Source organism: Pseudorasbora parva, chromosome 15, assembly GCF_024679245.1.
Source record: "Pseudorasbora parva isolate DD20220531a chromosome 15, ASM2467924v1, whole genome shotgun sequence".
In the NCBI taxonomy this organism is placed as follows: domain Eukaryota; kingdom Metazoa; phylum Chordata; class Actinopteri; order Cypriniformes; family Gobionidae; genus Pseudorasbora; species Pseudorasbora parva.
In genome coordinates this window covers 18,460,907-18,477,313 of record NC_090186.1, presented here as the reverse complement: position 1 = coordinate 18,477,313, position 16,407 = coordinate 18,460,907, and the positions used below count along the sequence as shown (strand labels likewise).

The 16,407-nt window shown below is 40.2% G+C and overlaps 14 non-coding genes across 14 annotated transcripts; all 14 read left to right on the top strand.

Moving 5' to 3' along the window:
• Positions 1 to 1,762: 1,762 nt before the first annotated feature.
• trnal-caa (transfer RNA leucine (anticodon CAA)) lies at positions 1,763 to 1,874 on the top strand. The gene is made up of 2 exons: positions 1,763 to 1,800; positions 1,829 to 1,874. It is a non-coding gene; the product is annotated as a tRNA-Leu (tRNA).
• A 346-nt stretch (positions 1,875 to 2,220) lies between these two features.
• trnal-caa (transfer RNA leucine (anticodon CAA)) lies at positions 2,221 to 2,332 on the top strand. The gene is made up of 2 exons: positions 2,221 to 2,258; positions 2,287 to 2,332. It is a non-coding gene; the product is annotated as a tRNA-Leu (tRNA).
• A 578-nt stretch (positions 2,333 to 2,910) lies between these two features.
• On the top strand, positions 2,911 to 3,022 carry trnal-caa (transfer RNA leucine (anticodon CAA)). Its single transcript has 2 exons — positions 2,911 to 2,948; positions 2,977 to 3,022. It is a non-coding gene; the product is annotated as a tRNA-Leu (tRNA).
• Positions 3,023 to 3,140: 118 nt separating this feature from the next.
• On the top strand, positions 3,141 to 3,252 carry trnal-caa (transfer RNA leucine (anticodon CAA)). Its single transcript has 2 exons — positions 3,141 to 3,178; positions 3,207 to 3,252. It is a non-coding gene; the product is annotated as a tRNA-Leu (tRNA).
• Positions 3,253 to 3,830: 578 nt separating this feature from the next.
• On the top strand, positions 3,831 to 3,942 carry trnal-caa (transfer RNA leucine (anticodon CAA)). The gene is made up of 2 exons: positions 3,831 to 3,868; positions 3,897 to 3,942. It is a non-coding gene; the product is annotated as a tRNA-Leu (tRNA).
• A 118-nt stretch (positions 3,943 to 4,060) lies between these two features.
• On the top strand, positions 4,061 to 4,172 carry trnal-caa (transfer RNA leucine (anticodon CAA)). Its single transcript has 2 exons — positions 4,061 to 4,098; positions 4,127 to 4,172. It is a non-coding gene; the product is annotated as a tRNA-Leu (tRNA).
• Positions 4,173 to 5,210: 1,038 nt separating this feature from the next.
• trnal-caa (transfer RNA leucine (anticodon CAA)) lies at positions 5,211 to 5,322 on the top strand. Its single transcript has 2 exons — positions 5,211 to 5,248; positions 5,277 to 5,322. It is a non-coding gene; the product is annotated as a tRNA-Leu (tRNA).
• A 118-nt stretch (positions 5,323 to 5,440) lies between these two features.
• trnal-caa (transfer RNA leucine (anticodon CAA)) lies at positions 5,441 to 5,552 on the top strand. Its single transcript has 2 exons — positions 5,441 to 5,478; positions 5,507 to 5,552. It is a non-coding gene; the product is annotated as a tRNA-Leu (tRNA).
• Positions 5,553 to 12,762: 7,210 nt separating this feature from the next.
• On the top strand, positions 12,763 to 12,873 carry trnal-caa (transfer RNA leucine (anticodon CAA)). The gene is made up of 2 exons: positions 12,763 to 12,800; positions 12,828 to 12,873. It is a non-coding gene; the product is annotated as a tRNA-Leu (tRNA).
• A 578-nt stretch (positions 12,874 to 13,451) lies between these two features.
• trnal-caa (transfer RNA leucine (anticodon CAA)) lies at positions 13,452 to 13,563 on the top strand. Its single transcript has 2 exons — positions 13,452 to 13,489; positions 13,518 to 13,563. It is a non-coding gene; the product is annotated as a tRNA-Leu (tRNA).
• Positions 13,564 to 14,371: 808 nt separating this feature from the next.
• Positions 14,372 to 14,484, top strand: trnal-caa (transfer RNA leucine (anticodon CAA)). The gene is made up of 2 exons: positions 14,372 to 14,409; positions 14,439 to 14,484. It is a non-coding gene; the product is annotated as a tRNA-Leu (tRNA).
• A 349-nt stretch (positions 14,485 to 14,833) lies between these two features.
• Positions 14,834 to 14,945, top strand: trnal-caa (transfer RNA leucine (anticodon CAA)). The gene is made up of 2 exons: positions 14,834 to 14,871; positions 14,900 to 14,945. It is a non-coding gene; the product is annotated as a tRNA-Leu (tRNA).
• Positions 14,946 to 15,753: 808 nt separating this feature from the next.
• On the top strand, positions 15,754 to 15,866 carry trnal-caa (transfer RNA leucine (anticodon CAA)). Its single transcript has 2 exons — positions 15,754 to 15,791; positions 15,821 to 15,866. It is a non-coding gene; the product is annotated as a tRNA-Leu (tRNA).
• Positions 15,867 to 16,215: 349 nt separating this feature from the next.
• On the top strand, positions 16,216 to 16,327 carry trnal-caa (transfer RNA leucine (anticodon CAA)). Its single transcript has 2 exons — positions 16,216 to 16,253; positions 16,282 to 16,327. It is a non-coding gene; the product is annotated as a tRNA-Leu (tRNA).
• The last annotated feature ends 80 nt before the right edge of the window (positions 16,328 to 16,407 follow it).

The following is a 16,407-nucleotide window of genomic DNA, read 5'->3' as shown; positions in this document are numbered from 1 at the left end:
TTCGAATGGAGGCGTGGGTTCAAATCCCACTTCTGACAACTAGCTTTTATAATGAAAACTTGAAATAATGTGATGTTAATATATCTTATATTATCTTTTGAGTTTTTACCATCATGGACAATCAAAAGAGGGAGCATCAGAAAAGCAGCTGTGACTGTCAGAATGGCCGAGTGGTCTAAGGCGCCAGACTCAAGGTGCTTCAACCTTCTCAAATGTTGAGGATTCTGGTCTCCGAATGGAGGCATGGCTTCAAATCCCACTTCTGACAACTAGCTTATAAAATGAACACTTGAATTAACGTGAAGGTAATGAATCTTATATTCCTCTTTGAGTTTTTACCATCATGAATAATGAAAAGACTGAGCATCAGAAAGCTAGTTGTGAGTGTCAGAATGGCCGAGTAGTCTAAGGCGCCAGACTCAAGGTGCTTCAACCTTCTCAAATGTAGAGGATTCTGGTCTCCGAATGGAGGCGTGGGTTCAAATACCACTTCTGACAAGTAGCTTTTATAATGAAAACTTGAAATAATGTGACGGTAATATATCTTATATTATCTTTTGAGTTTTTACCATCATGGACAATCAAAAGAGGGAGCATCAGAAAAGCAGTTGTGACAGTCAGAATGGCCGAGTGGTCTAAGGCGCCAGACTCAAGGTGCTTCAAATTTCTCAAATGTTGAGGATTCTGATCTCCGAATGGAGGCATGGGTTCAAATCCCACTTCTGACAAGTAGATATTATAATGAAAACTTGAATTAATGCCGTGGTAATATTTCCTATTATCTTTTGAGTTTTTACCATCATGGACAATCAAAAGACTGAGCATCAGAAAACCATTTGTGGCTGTCACAATGGCCGAGTGGTCTAAGGCGCCAGACTCAAGGTGCTTCAACCTTCTCAAATGTTGAGGATTCTGGTCTCCGAATGGAGACGTGGGTTCAAATCCCACTTCTGACAAGTAGCTTTTGTAATGAAAACTTGAAATAATGTGATGTTAATATATCTTATATTATCTTTTGAGTTTATACCATCATGGACAATCAAAAGAGGGAGCATCAGTATAGCAGCTGTGACTGTCAGAATGGCCGAGTGGTCTAAGGCGCCAGACTCAAGGTGCTTCAACCTTCTCAAATGTTGAGGATTCTGGTCTCCGAATGGAGGCATGGCTTTAAATCCCACTTCTGACAACTAGCTTATAAAATGAACACTTGAATTAACGTGAAGGTAATGAATCTTATATTCCTCTTTGAGTTTTTACCATCATGAATAATGAAAAGACTGAGCATCAGAAAGCTAGTTGTGAGTGTCAGAATGGCCGAGTAGTCTAAGGCGCCAGACTCAAGGTGCTTCAACCTTCTCAAATGTAGAGGATTCTGGTCTCCGAATGGAGGCGTGGGTTCAAATACCACTTCTGACAAGTAGCTTTTATAATGAAAACTTGAAATAATGTGACGGTAATATATCTTATATTATCTTTTGAGTTTTTACCATCATGGACAATCAAAAGAGGGAGCATCAGAAAAGCAGTCGTGACAGTCAGAATGGCTGAGTGGTCTAAGGCGCCAGACTCAAGGTGCTTCAAATTTCTCAAATGTTGAGGATTCTGATCTCCGAATGGAGGCATGGGTTCAAATTCCACTTCTGACAAGTAGATATTATAATGAAAACTTGAATTAATGCCTTGGTAATATTTCCTATTATCTTTTGAGTTTTTACCATCATGGACAATCAAAAGACTGAGCATCAGAAAACCATTTGTGGCTGTCAGAATGGCCGAGTGGTCTAAGGCGCCAGACTCAAGGTGCTTCAACCTTCTCAAATGTTGAGGATTCTGGTCTCCGAATGGAGGCGTGGGTTCAAATCCCACTTCTGACAAGTAGCTTTTGTAATGAAAACTTGAAATAATGTGATGTTAATATATCTTATATTATCTTTTGAGTTTTTACCATCATGGACAATCAAAAGAGGGAGCATTAGAATAGCAGCTGTGAGTGTCAGAATGGCCGAGTGGTCTAAGGCGCCAGACTCAAGGTGCTTCAACCTTCTCAAATGTAGAGGATTCTGGTCTCCGAATGGAGGCGTGGGTTCAAATACCACTTCTGACAAGTAGCTTTTATAATGAACACTTGAATTAATGCCGTGGTAATATTTCCTATTATCTTTTGAGTTTTTACCATCATGGACAATCAAAAGACTGAGCATCAGAAAACCAGTTTTGACTGTCAGAATGGCCGAGTGGTCTAAGGCGCCAGACTCAAGGTGCTTCAACCTTCTCAAATGTTGAGGATTCTGGTCTCCGAATGGAGGCGTGGGTTCAAATCCCACTTCTGACAAGTAGCTTTTATAATGAAAACTTGAAATAATGTGACGGTAATATATCTTATATTATCTTTTGAGTTTTTACCATCATGGACAATCAAAAGACTGAGCATCAGAAAACCAGTTGTGGCTGTCAGAACGGCCGAGTGGTCTAAGGCGCCAGACTCAAGGTGCTTCAACCTTCTCAAATGTTGAGGATTCTGGTCTCCGAATGGAGGCGTGGGTTCAAATCCCACTTCTGACAAGTAGCTTTTATAATGAAAACTTGAAATAATGTGACGGTAATATATCTTATATTATCTTTTGAGTTTTTACCATCATGGACAATCAAAAGACTGAGCATCAGAAAACCAGTTGTGGCTGTCAGAATGGCCGAGTGGTCTAAGGCGCCAGACTCAAGGTGCTTCAACCTTCTCAAATGTTGAGGATTCTGGTCTCCGAATGGAGGCATGGCTTAAAATCCCACTTCTGACAGCTAGCTTATAAAATGAACACTTGAATTAACTTGAAGGTAATGAATCTTATATTCCTTTTTGAGTTTTTACCATCATGAATAATGAAAAGACTGAGCATCAGAAAGCTAGTTGTGAGTGTCAGAATGGCCGAGTGGTCTAAGGCGCCAGACTCAAGGTGCTTCAACCTTCTCAAATGTTGAGGATTCTGGTCTCCGAATGGAGGCGTGGGTTCAAATCCCACTTCTGACAAGTAACTTTTGTAATGAAAACTTGAAATAATGTGATGGTAATATATCTTATTTTATCTTTTGAGTTTTTACCATCATGGACAATCAAAAGACTGAGCATCAGAAAAGCAGCTGTGTCTGTCAGAATGGCCGAGTGGTCTAAGGCGCCAGACCCAAGGTGCTTCAACCTTCTCAAATGTTGAGGATTCTGGTCTCCGAATGGAGGCGTGGGTTCAAATCCCACTTCTGACAAGTAACTTTTGTAATGAAAACTTGAAATAATGTGATGTTAATATATCTTATATTATCGGTTGAGTTTTTACCATCATGGACAATCAAAAGACTGAGCATCAGAAAAGCAGCTGTGACTGTCAGAATGGCGGAGTGGTCTAAGGCGCCAGACTCAAGGTGCTTCAACCTTCTAAAATGTTGAGGATTCTGGTCTCCGAATGGAGGCGTGGGTTCAAATCCCACTTCTGACAACTAGCTTTTATAATGAAAACTTGAATTAATGTGAAGGTAATATGTCTTATATTATCTTTTGAGTTTTTACCATCATGGACAATGAAAAGACTGAGCATCAGAAAGCTAGTTGTGAGTGTCAGAATGGCCGAGTAGTCTAAGGCGCCAGACTCAAGGTGCTTCAACCTTCTCAAATGTAGAGGATTCTGGTCTCCGAATGGAGGCGTGGGTTCAAATACCACTTCTGACAAGTAGCTTTTATAATGAAAACTTGAAATAATGTGATGGTAATATATCTTATATTATCTTTTGAGTTTTTACCATCATGGACAATCAAAAGACTGAGCATCAGAAAAGCAGTTGTGACAGTCAGAATGGCCGAGTGGTCTAAGGCGCCAGACTCAAGGTGCTTCAACCTTCTCAAATGTTGAGGATTCTGGTCTCCGAATGGAGGCGTGGGTTCAAATCCCACTTCTGACAAGTAGCTTTTATAATGAAAACTTGAAATAATGTGACGGTAATATATCTTATATTATCTTTTGAGTTTTTACCATCATGGACAATCAAAAGACTGAGCATCAGAAAACCAGTTGTGGCTGTCAGAATGGCCGAGTGGTCTAAGGCGCCAGACTCAAGGTGCTTCAACCTTCTCAAATGTTGAGGATTCTGGTCTCCGAATGGAGGTGTGGGTTCAAATCCCACTTCTGACAAGTAGCTTTTGTAATGAAAACTTGAAATAATGTGACGGTAATATATCTTAAATTATCTTTTGAGTTTTTACCATCATGGACAATCAAAAGACTGAGCATCAGAACACCATTTGTGGCTGTCACAATGGCCGAGTGGTCTAAGGCGCCAGACTCAAGGTGCTTCAACCTTCTCAAATGTTGAGGATTCTGGTCTCCGAATGGAGGCGTGGGTTCAAATCCCACTTCTGACAAGTAGCTTTTGTAATGAAAACTTGAAATAATGTGATGTTAATATATCTTATATTATCTTTTGAGTTTTTACCATCATGGACAATCAAAAGACTGAGCATCAGAAAAGCAGCTGTGACTGTCAGAGTGGCCGACTGGTCTAAGGCGCCAGACTCAAGGTGCTTCAACTTTCTCAAATGTTGAGGATTCTGGTCTCCGAATGGAGGCGTGGGTTCAAATCCCACTTCTGACAAGTAACTTTTGTAATGAAAACTTGAAATAATGTGATGTTAATATATCTTATATTATCGGTTGAGTTTTTACCATCATGGACAATCAAAAGACTGAGCATCAGAAAAGCAGCTGTGACTGTCAGAATGGCGGAGTGGTCTAAGGCGCCAGACTCAAGGTGCTTCAACCTTCTAAAATGTTGAGGATTCTGGTCTCCGAATGGAGGCGTGGGTTCAAATCCCACTTCTGACAACTAGCTTTTATAATGAAAACTTGAATTAATGTGAAGGTAATATGTCTTATATTATCTTTTGAGTTTTTACCATCATGGACAATGAAAAGACTGAGCATCAGAAAGCTAGTTGTGAGTGTCAGAATGGCCGAGTAGTCTAAGGCGCCAGACTCAAGGTGCTTCAACCTTCTCAAATGTAGAGGATTCTGGTCTCCGAATGGAGGCGTGGGTTCAAATACCACTTCTGACAAGTAGCTTTTATAATGAAAACTTGAAATAATGTGACGGTAATATATCTTATATTATCTTTTGAGTTTTTACCATCATGGACAATCAAAAGACTGAGCATCAGAAAAGCAGTTGTGACAGTCAGAATGGCCGAGTGGTCTAAGGCGCCAGACTCAAGGTGCTTCAACCTTCTCAAATGTTGAGGATTCTGGTCTCCGAATGGAGGCGTGGGTTCAAATCCCACTTCTGACAAGTAGCTTTTATAATGAAAACTTGAAATAATGTGACGGTAATATATCTTATATTATCTTTTGAGTTTTTACCATCATGGACAATCAAAAGACTGAGCATCAGAAAACCAGTTGTGGCTGTCAGAATGGCCGAGTGGTCTAAGGCGCCAGACTCAAGGTGCTTCAACCTTCTCAAATGTTGAGGATTCTGGTCTCCGAATGGAGGTGTGGGTTCAAATCCCACTTCTGACAAGTAGCTTTTGTAATGAAAACTTGAAATAATGTGACGGTAATATATCTTAAATTATCTTTTGAGTTTTTACCATCATGGACAATCAAAAGACTGAGCATCAGAAAACCATTTGTGGCTGTCACAATGGCCGAGTGGTCTAAGGCGCCAGACTCAAGGTGCTTCAACCTTCTCAAATGTTGAGGATTCTGGTCTCCGAATGGAGGCGTGGGTTCAAATCCCACTTCTGACAAGTAGCTTTTGTAATGAAAACTTGAAATAATGTGATGTTAATATATCTTATATTATCTTTTGAGTTTTTACCATCATGGACAATCAAAAGACTGAGCATCAGAAAAGCAGCTGTGACTGTCAGAGTGGCCGAGTGGTCTAAGGCGCCAGACTCAAGGTGCTTCAACTTTCTCAAATGTTGAGGATTCTGGTCTCCGAATGGAGGCATGGCTTCAAATCCCACTTCTGACAACTAGCTTATAAAATGAATACTTGAATTAACGTGAAGGTAATGAATCTTATATTATCTTTTGAGTTTTTACCATCATGGACAATGAAAAGACTGAGCATCAGAAAGCTAGTTGTGAATGTCAGAATGGCCGAGTAGTCTAAGGCGCCAGACTCAAGGTGCTTCAACCTTCTCAAATGTTGAGGATTCTGGTCTCCGAATGGAGGCGTGGGTTCAAATCCCACTTCTGACAAGTAGCTTTTATAATGAAAACTTGAAATAATGTGATGTTAATATATCTTAAATTATCGTTTGAGTTTTTACCATCATGGACAATCAAAAGACTGAGCATCAGAAAAGCAGCTGTGACTATCAGAATCGCCGAGTGGTCTAAGGCGCCAGACTCAAGGTGCTTCAACCTTCTCAAATGTTGAGGATTCTGGTCTCTGAATGGAGGCGTGGGTTCAAATCCCACTTCTGACAAGTAGCTTTTATAATGAAAACTTGAAATAATGTGACGGTAATATATCTTATATTATCTTTTGAGTTTTTACCATCATGGACAATCAAAAGACTGAGCATCAGAAAACCATTTGTGGCTGTCACAATGGCCGAGTGGTCTAAGGCGCCAGACTCAAGGTGCTTCAACCTTCTCAAATGTTGAGGATTCTGGTCTCCGAATGGAGGCGTGGGTTCAAATCCCACTTCTGACAAGTAGCTTTTGTAATGAAAACTTGAAATAATGTGATGTTAATATCTTATATTTAGGGCCCAAGCCCTGAAAGGGCGCAGAGCCCTATTGTTCTTCTAAGGATTATTATTATTATTATTATTATTATTATTATTATTTTAACCCGACTATTTGGGCATTTTGGGGGCCCTTCCCATGCTCGAAAACTCTTGAAACTTTGCACACGCATCAGAATGCGCGGCCATCAGGGCCGGGCTGAGGCTGGGACCCGGGCGTGGCAGGGGGGCTCGACAGCGCCCCCTAAAGTGGGGTCTGAAAACGTGGTCTATAAATGAAACACACTTTCACGTACACATATGAAACTCGGTACACATATAGAGTTCATCGGGCCGAACAACTTTCGTGCTCTAAGTTATGTGTCAGCCCAACAGGAAGTGAGCTATTATGGGTTGTTCGGAAAACGCATGCTCTGGAATTTGCGATACTCCTCCTAGACGATTCACCCGATCAGCACCAAACTCGGTCAGCATGAAGTCAAGACACTGAGGATGCTAAATTGCAAGCAACTTTTTGATACCTCGAACGGTTTGGCCGTGGCGAAGAGACAAATTTATGGCGAGAAAAGGGAAACAGGAAGTGTTTTATAACTTTTGCATACATTAATTCATTTTGATGAAACTTCAGCTGTGTGTTCGTTGTAAGAGGCCGATCACATGGATATGACTTTTGTGAGTCAAAGTTATAGCGCCACCAACTGGCAGCAGGAAGTGTGTCACTTTTGTCCAAAGTGGGGGGGTTAGTTTTATCTACATTCACCAAACTCGGTATATATATTGTACATTTCGAGCCGGACAACTTTCTAATTTACAGTCATTAGCTCTGACCAACAGGAAGTCAGATAATTTGGTTGGAAGATAACAAGAAGTGGCAAAGCGAGCTCTGAGTTTTTACCTTCTCCTCAAAAGTGATTCATTCAATCTCCTCCAAACTCGGACAACATGAAGTAAATATACAGAAGATGCTAAAATGCGAACGGTTATTGGATATCTCAAACGGTGGTCCCGTAGCAAAAGCCTAAAAAACACAAAATAAGAACACAAGTGCCTGGTTCATAAATAAGGCTATACTCCCACCTGCTGGTTATTCTCTATATCACACTGTTTTTTTTTTTTGTTTTTTTTTTCAACTCTTATGCTCTCACTTAAATGACCAGTAGAGGGCAATATTGTATAAGTTTTCAAGCAAAAAAACCTTACCTCTGTGTGTGTGTGTGTGAATGGTTTTCTAGCCTGGTGGGGACTTAAACCTGAATGCACACAGACTCATGGGGACTTCCCAATGGGTACAAAAGCTTATAAATCAGACAGAATGAGTTCTTTTGAAAAGGTGAAAATGCAGAAAGTTGTGTGATGGGTAGGTTTAGGGGTAGGAGCAGTGTATGAGGACAGAATATATGGTTTGTACAGCATAAAAACCATTACATCTATGGTGAGTCCCCAGAAAAAGATAGTGAACCAGACATGAGTGTGTGTGTGTGTGTGTGAGGGGCAGGGGCAGGGGAGGGGGGGTGAAGGGGGGTGTTGTGGATGGGGGGATGGGCTGAGCTGATTTGAGTTGCCTGCAGCATACTTCAGCATTACTACTGTGTGTGTGTGTGTGTGTGTGTGTGTGTGTGTGTGTGTGTGTGTGTGTTGTTCTAGCCTGGTGGGGACTTCAACCTGAATGCACACAGACTCATGGGGACACATGTCACTGTAGGGGCCTAAATTGAGGTCCCAATGGGTACAAAAGCTTATAAATCATACAGAATGAGTTCTTTTGAAAATGTAAAAATGCAGAAAGTTTTGTGAAATGGGAAGGTTTAGGGGTAGGGGCAGGAGGACAGAATATATGGTTTGTAAAGCATAAAAACCATTACGTCTATGAGTCCCCAGAAAGATAGTGAACCAGACATGAGTGTGTGTGTGTGTGTGTGTGTGTGTGTGTGTGTGTGTGTGTGTGTGTGTGTGTGTGTGTGTGTGTGTGTGTGCGTGCGTGTGCGCTAAAAAGATTACCTCTCAATGCTGTGCTTTGGCCTGCATTAAAGGATAAAACATATTATTCTGGGTTTGAATAAAAAAATAAATGTATAAAACCAGTTTATTTGTAGGGCATTGACAATATTGTTTTATATAATTAGTTAAATAATTGTGTTAATACAAATAATTATTAAACATATAAATATTTTAAAAAAATTACTAACAAAGGAAAAAACACATTTAATTGTCTTTTTCAACAAAAAGTAATTGGTGTGTGTAACTTAAAAATGAGAAGATTAATGTTTAAGGACAAAAATGATAACCAATGAGCTACCGGTATATAGAATAACCAGAAGTTGGAAGTGTAGCCTTATTTAGTAACCAGGTTGGATATGTCCTAGGGAACACTGTTTTGAAGATAAAACTATTGTTGTTATTGCAAAACAGTGTTTTCAGACAGTGAAATAAAAACAATGATCTCTCACTGTTTAGATTTTGTGTCTGTCATTCCCCCTCCCCCCTCCCTCTCCCTCTCTTAGGATCACTATGTGTGTGTGTGTGTGTGTGTGTGTGTGGAGGGGGTCTCTCTCACTCTGTGTGTGTGTCACCTTTTCTCTTGTGTTTTCATAATTTAACCCTTTCATATCATAGGCTATCACAAATATATATCACTTTATTGTGAAAAATAAGTAAAAAACAAAAACATATATTATATCTTTAATTAAATACTGGTCTTCTGAACTTACAAAATTTTGAGCTGCAAAAAAATATATTTGCACATAATTGAAAGTGATGTCCCAATACTTTTAATTGTTTTCTATAACATGGGCTTTAAAGAAGGTCATGTGCTGTGTTTGCAAAGATCACGTATGACACCTCTTTAAACTAATTATTTAATGATAAAATAATTCCATAAATTTTATGCACGCATATTACTCTTACCTGACACTGATATTAAAATCATTGTTGCGGTCTCTGTGATTTGGCTTAATTTATTTTTAAGAGAAGTGTAAGGATAATACAACTTCAGCATTTGGACAGTATTCTGCACTCATTTGAAATTGACATTTGACATCATCTGACATAAAATTAATGAATAAAATGTAATTGATCTCAGAGATGTGAGTGTTGTGGTTCCTGGTCATAGCAGCACCAGTTGCTGCAGTTAATGAGGTGAATTCAATTGACTTTGACATAGTCCCTTTATTTATTTTTTCCCATATTAAATGCCTATTGGCCTGCTGTGCACAGTTAAGCTGATGCCACCGGGGTGGCGGTGCCACCGGCTTGGGCCCGTCATCGCTGCCCGCAGCTTTAATTATTATTATTATTATTATTTTAACCCGACTATTTGGGCATTTTTGGGGCCCTTCCCATGCTCGAAAACTCTTGAAACTTTGCACACGCATCAGAATGCGCGGCCATCAGGGCCGGGCTGAGGCTGGGACCCGGGCGTGGCAGGGGGGCTCGACAGCGCCCCCTAAAGTGGGCTCTGAAAACGGGGTCTATAAATAAAACACACTTGCACGTACATGTATGAAACTCGGTACACATATAGAGCTCATCGGGCCGAACAACTTTCGTGCTCTAAGTTATGTGTCAGCCCAACAGGAAGTGAGCTATTATGGGTTGTTCGGAAAACGCATGCTGTGGAATTTGCGATACTCCTCCTAGACGATTCACCCGATCAGCACCAAACTCGGTCAGCATGAAGTCAAGACACTGAGGATGCCAAATTGCAAGCAACTTTTTGATATCTCAAACGGTTTGGCCGTGGCGAAGAGACAAATTTATAGCGAGAAAAAGGAAACAGGAAGTGTGTTATAACTTTTGCATACATTAATTCATTTTGATGAAACTTCAGCTGTGTGTTCGTTGTAAGAGGACGATCACATGGATATGACTTTTGTGAGTCAAAGTTATAGCGCCACCAACTGGCAGCAGGAAGTGTCACTTTTGTCCAAAGTGGGGGGTTAGTTTTATCTACATTCACCAAACTCGGTATATATATTGTACTTTTCGAGCCGGACAACTTTCTAATTTACAGTCATTAGCTCTGACCAACAGGAAGTCAGATAATTTGGTTGGAAGATAACACGAAGTGGAAAGCGAGCTCTGAGTTTTTACCTTCTCCTCAAAAGCGATTCATTCAATCTCCTCCAAACTCGGACAACATGAAGTAAATATACAGAAGATGCTAAAATGCGAACGGTTATTGGATATCTCAAACGGTTTTCCCTTAGTAAAAGCCTAAAAAAGACCAAATTGGGACACACGTGCCTGGTTCATAAATAAGGCTATACTCCCACCTGCTGGTTATTCTATATATCACACTGTGTTTTTTTCTGTTTTTTCAACACTTATGCTCTCCCTTAAATGACCAGTAGAGGGCAATATTGTATAAGTTTTCAAGCAAAAAACCTTGCCTCTGTGTGTGTGTGTGAATGGTTTTCTAACCTGGTGGGAACTTAAACCTGAATGCACACAGACTCATGGGGACTTCCCAATGGGTACAAAAGCTTATAAATCAGACAGAATGAGTAACTTTGAAAATGTGAAAATGCAGAAAGTTTCCTGTGATGGGCAGGGGCAGTGTAGGACAGAATATATGGTTTATACAGCATAAAAACCATTACATCTATGCTGAGTCCCCAAAAAGATGGTGAACCAGACATGTGTGTGTGTGTGTGTGTGTGTGTGTGTGTGTGTTGGGAGGGGGGGGGGGGGGGGGATGGTGGATGGGCTGAGCTTAGCTGATAAGGGTTGCCTGCAGCATACTTCAGCATTACTACTGTGTGTGTGTGTGTGTGTGTGTGTGTGTGTGTGTGTGTGTTATTTTTTCTAGCCTGGTGGGGACTTCAACCTGAATGCACACAGACTCATGGGGACACGTGTCACTGATTTCTACTGTGTGTGTGTGTGTGTGTGTGTGTGTGTGTGTGTGTGTGTGTGTGAGCCACTCTTCTGTCTAAAACGATTACCTCTCAATGATGTGCTTTGGCCTGCATTAAAGGATTAAACATATTATTCTGGGTTTGAATAAAAAAATAAATGTATAAAACCAGTTTATTTGTAGGGCATTGACAATATTGTTTTATATAATTAGTTACCCCCCCCCCCCCCCTCAGGATCACTCTGTGTGTGTGTGTGTGTGTGTGTGTGTGTGTGTGTGTGTGTGTGTGTGTGTGTGTGGAGGGGGTCTCTCTCACTCTGTGTGTGTGTCACCTTGTCTCTTGTTTTTTCATAATTTAACCCTTTCATATCATAGAGTATCACAAATATCTATCACTTTATTGTGAAAAATAAGTAAAAAACTAAAACATATATTATATCTCTAATTAAATACTGGTCTTCTGAACTTACAAAATTTTGAGCTGCAAAAAAATAGATTTGCGCATAATTGAAAGTGACCTATTATATCCTAATACTTTTAATTGTTTTCTATAACATGGGCTTTAAAGAAGGTCATGTGCTGTGTTTGCAAAGATCACGTATGACACCTCTTTAAACTAATTATTTATTGATAGAATTCAAATGGATAAAAAAAATTTTTTTCACATGATCTTATAAAAGTGGCTGTTTATAATAAACTTCCATAAATTATATGCACGCATATTACTCTTACCTGACACTGATATTAAAATCATTTTTTGCGGTCTCTGTGATTTGGCTTAATTTATTTTTAAGAGAAGTGTAAGGATAATACAACTTCAGCATTTGGACAGTATTCTGCACTCATTTTGAAATTGACATTTGACATCATCTGACATAAAATTAATGAATAAAATGTAATTGATCTCAGAGATATGACTGTTGTGGTTCCTGGTCATAGCAGCACCAGTTGCTGCAGTTAATGAGGTGAATTCAAATGACTGACATAGTCCCTTTATTTATTTTTTCCCATTAAATGCCTATTGGCCTGCTGTGCACAGATAAACTGATGCCACCGGGGTGGCGGTGCCACCGGCTTGGGCCCGTCATCGCTGCTCGCAGCTTTAATATCTTTTGAGTTTTTACCATCATGAATAATGAAAAGACTGAGCATCAGAAAGCTAGTTGTGAGTGTCAGAATGGCCGAGTGGTCTAAGGCGCCAGACTCAAGGTCTTTCAACCTTTCAAATGTTGAGGATTCTGGTCTCCGAAAGGAGGCGTGGGTTCAAATCCCACTTCTGACAAGTAGCTTTTATAATGAAAACTTGAAATAATGTGATGGTAAAATATCTTATATTATCTTTTGAGTTTTTACCATCATGGACAATCAAAAGACTGAGCATCAGAAAAGCAGTTGTGACAGTCAGAATGGCCGAGTGGTCTAAGGCGCCAGACTCAAGGTGCTTCAACCTTCTCAAATGTTGAGGATTCTGGTCTCCGAAAAGAGCTGTGGGTTCAAATCCCACTTCTGACAACTAGCTTTTAAAATGAACACTTGAATTAACGTGAAGGTAATGAATCTTATATTCCTTTTTGAGTTTTTACCATCATGAATAATGAAAAGACTGAGCATCAGAACGCTAGTTGTGGCTGTCAGAATGGCCGAGTGGTCTAAGGCGCCAGACTCAAGGTGCTTCAACCTTCTCAAATGTTGAGGATTCAGGTCTCTGAATGGAGGCGTGGGTTCAAATCCCACTTCTGACAGCTAGCTTTTAAAATGAAAACTTGAATTAATGTGATGGTAATATATCTTATATTATCTTTTGCGTTTTTACCATCATGGACAATGAAAAGACTGAGCATCAGACAATCAGTTGTGGCTGTCAGAATGGCCGAGTGGTCTAAGGCGCCAGACTCAAGGTGCTTCAACCTTCTCAAATGTTGAGGATTCTGGTCTCCGAATGGAGGCGTGGGTTCAAATCCCACTTCTGACATGTAGCTTTTGTAATGAAAACTTGAAATAATGTGATGGTAATATATCTTATATTATCTTTTGAGTTTTTACCATCATGGACAATCAAAAGACTGAGCATCAGAAAACCAGTTGTGACTGTCAGAATGGCCGAGTGGTCTAAGGCGCCAAACGCAAGGTGCTTCAACCTTCTCAAATGTTGAGGATTCTGGTCTCCGAATGGAGGCGTGGGTTCAAATCCCACTTCTGACATGTAGCTTTTGTAATGAAAACTTGAAATAATGTGATGGTAATATATCTTATATTATCTTTTGAGTTTTTACCATCATGGACAATCAAAAGACTGAGCATCAGAAAAGCAGCCGTGACTGTCAGAATGGCCAAGTTGTCTAAGGCGCCAGACTCAAGGTTCTTCAACCTTCTCAAATGTTGAGGATTCTGGTCTCCGAATGGAGGCGTGGGTTCAAATCCCACTTCTGACAACTAGCTTTTAAAATGAACACTTGAATTAACGTGAAGGTAATGAATCTTATATTATCTTTTGAGTTTTTACCATCATGGACAATGAATAGACTGAGCATCAGAAAGCTAGTTGTGAGTGTCAGAATGGCCGAGTAGTCTAAGGCGCCAGACTCAAGGTGCTTCAACCTTCTCAAATGTTGAGGATTCTGGTCTCCGAATGGAGGCGTGGGTTCAAATCCCACTTCTGACAAGTAGCTTTTGTAATGAAAACTTGAAATAATGTTATGTTAATATATCTTATATTATCGTTTGAGTTTTTACCATCATGGACAATCAAAAGACTGAGCATCAGAAAAGCAGCTGTGACTGTCAGAATGGCCGAGTGGTCTAAGGCGCCAGACTCAAGGTGCTTCAACCTTCTCAAAATGTTGAGGATTCTGGTCTCCGAATGGAGGCGTGGGTTCAAATCCCACTTCTGACAAGTAGCTTTTATAATGAAAACTTGAAATAATGTGACGGTAATATATCTTATATTATCGTTTGAGTTTTTACCATCATGGACAATCAAAAGACTGAGCATCAGAAAAGCAGCTGTGACTGTCAGAATGGCCGGGTGGTCTAAGGCGCCAGACTCAAGGTGCTTCAACCTTCTCAAAATGTTGAGGATTCTGGTCTCCGAATGGAGGCGTGGGTTCAAATCCCACTTCTGACAGCTAGCTTTTAAAATGAAAACTTGAATTAATGTGATGGTAATATATCTTATATTATCTTTTGCGTTTTTACCATCATGGACAATGAAAAGACTGAGCATCAGACAATCAGTTGTGGCTGTCAGAATGGCCGAGTGGTCTAAGGCGCCAGACTCAAGGTGCTTCAACCTTCTCAAATGTTGAGGATTCTGGTCTCCGAATGGAGGCGTGGGTTCAAATCCCACTTCTGACATGTAGCTTTTGTAATGAAAACTTGAAATAATGTGATGGTAATATATCTTATATTATCTTTTGAGTTTTTACCATCATGGACAATCAAAAGACTGAGCATCAGAAAACCAGTTGTGACTGTCAGAATGGCCGAGTGGTCTAAGGCGCCAAACGCAAGGTGCTTCAACCTTCTCAAATGTTGAGGATTCTGGTCTCCGAATGGAGGCGTGGGTTCAAATCCCACTTCTGACATGTAGCTTTTGTAATGAAAACTTGAAATAATGTGATGGTAATATATCTTATATTATCTTTTGAGTTTTTACCATCATGGACAATCAAAAGACTGAGCATCAGAAAAGCAGCCGTGACTGTCAGAATGGCCGAGTTGTCTAAGGCGCCAGACTCAAGGTTCTTCAACCTTCTCAAATGTTGAGGATTCTGGTCTCCGAATGGAGGCGTGGGTTCAAATCCCACTTCTGACAACTAGCTTTTAAAATGAACACTTGAATTAACGTGAAGGTAATGAATCTTATATTATCTTTTGAGTTTTTACCATCATGGACAATGAATAGACTGAGCATCAGAAAGCTAGTTGTGAGTGTCAGAATGGCCGAGTAGTCTAAGGCGCCAGACTCAAGGTGCTTCAACCTTCTCAAATGTTGAGGATTCTGGTCTCCGAATGGAGGCGTGGGTTCAAATCCCACTTCTGACAAGTAGCTTTTGTAATGAAAACTTGAAATAATGTTATGTTAATATATCTTATATTATCGTTTGAGTTTTTACCATCATGGACAATCAAAAGACTGAGCATCAGAAAAGCAGCTGTGACTGTCAGAATGGCCGAGTGGTCTAAGGCGCCAGACTCAAGGTGCTTCAACCTTCTCAAAATGTTGAGGATTCTGGTCTCCGAATGGAGGCGTGGGTTCAAATCCCACTTCTGACAAGTAGCTTTTATAATGAAAACTTGAAATAATGTGACGGTAATATATCTTATATTATCGTTTGAGTTTTTACCATCATGGACAATCAAAAGACTGAGCATCAGAAAAGCAGCTGTGACTGTCAGAATGGCCGGGTGGTCTAAGGCGCCAGACTCAAGGTGCTTCAACCTTCTCAAAATGTTGAGGATTCTGGTCTCCGAATGGAGGCGTGGGTTCAAATCCCCCTTCTGACAAGTAGCTTTTATAATGAAAACTTGAAATAATGTCACGGTAATATATCTTATATTATCTTTTGAGTTTTTACCATCATGGACAATCAAAAGACTGAGCATCAGAAAACCAGTTGTGGCTGTCAGAATGGCCGAGTGGTTTAAGGCGCCAGACTCAAGGTGCTTTAACCTTCTCAAATGTTGAGGATTCTGGTCTCCGAATGGAGGCGTGGGTTCAAATCCCACTTCTGACAAGTAGCTTTTGTAATGAAAACTTGAAATAATGTGATGGTAATATATCTTATATTATCTTTTGAGTTTTTACCATCATGGC